Here is a 1,193-nt window from a genome sequence, read left to right on the forward strand (position 1 = left end):
TAGTTATAATTCAATTCACTTCACCTCTCATTTTTCGAAGTAGGTTTACCATAGGCTATAGCATTCTCCCTCTCATTCTTTGTGGTTCGACTCAGACTTATCCTATACTAGGAATAATTTTAACTTTGTAAATTGTTTGATTGGTGGTGCTTTAGATTTCAATGACCTAGTTTACCACACGTCACAATGACGCCGTAGCCAGGGAATGATATTGGTGCTTTGTTATAGTTGTTGAGTCTACATCATTTTTAATTGGAAAATACAAAAACATTTGTAGATGTGCTACTAATTGTTTCTTTTGAGATTGTGTGCGTAGAGCACGTGGTCGTTCACTAGTGCCATTTGATTCGGAAATTGAGAGGACAATTGCAAGGATAAGAGTTGCTAGAAGTTCTTTGAGTTCTAGCCCTCCAAGTGAAGAGGAACCACAACAAGAAGAACAAGCAAGGATGAGAGAAAATCCAAGGGTGGCATTGAAGGAATTGGGGATTCCGAGTGCATATAGGTTTGAAAGTGGGATTGCTCCACCTACAACACCGGCAAATGTCTTCGAAATAAGGCTGGAAATGATCACTTTGATAGAGAGGCGACAATTTAGTGGGGCTAAACATGAAATCCCACTATACCATTTTAAAGAGTTCTAAAAGTATTGCAACACTATCAAAGTGAATGGAATTTCCAAAGAATTCATCCGCCTCAAGCTTTTTCCCTTTTCTCTCATAGGGCGTGCCATGAAATGGTTGGACAAGGAGGTCAAACCCAATTCTCTAAGGACATGGGACGAAGTGACCAAGGAATTTCTATCACGTTTCTACACACAAAAGAAAACGGCGGAGGCTAGATCTTTGATTTAAGGTTTCCAGCAAAAGTCTAGTGAAAGCCTCTATGAACCACGGGAGAGGTACAAGGAGTATCAAAGAGAATGTCCTCACCACGGAATTCCTACTTACCAAATTATTCAAATATTCTATGGTGGCTTAAGTCCTCAAGGAAAGTCGTGTCTTGATGGAGGAGCCGGAGGTCCCATCATGAATAAAACGGAGGAGGAAGTGGTAGACATAATTGAAGACATAGTGAGGTACTATATAGATTGGGAAGATGGTGAAAGGGAGTCAACTAGCAAGAGTAGCTCTTCGGTGTACTCGGTTAATCATCTTAATGCCATAAACAACTTGTCCTCACAAATGACAAAT

General features: G+C 40.2%; 1 non-coding gene across 1 annotated transcript; it reads right to left on the minus strand.

The window, feature by feature from the left end:
* Positions 1–834: 834 nt before the first annotated feature.
* Positions 835–940, minus strand: LOC145573352 (small nucleolar RNA R71). Its single transcript, XR_014097399.1, has one exon. It is a non-coding gene; the product is annotated as a small nucleolar RNA R71 (small nucleolar RNA).
* Positions 941–1,193: the final 253 nt, after the last annotated feature.

This window comes from Chenopodium album, chromosome 12 (genome assembly GCF_948465745.1).
Source record: "Chenopodium album chromosome 12, dcCheAlbu1.1, whole genome shotgun sequence".
Lineage (NCBI taxonomy): Eukaryota > Viridiplantae > Streptophyta > Magnoliopsida > Caryophyllales > Amaranthaceae > Chenopodium > Chenopodium album.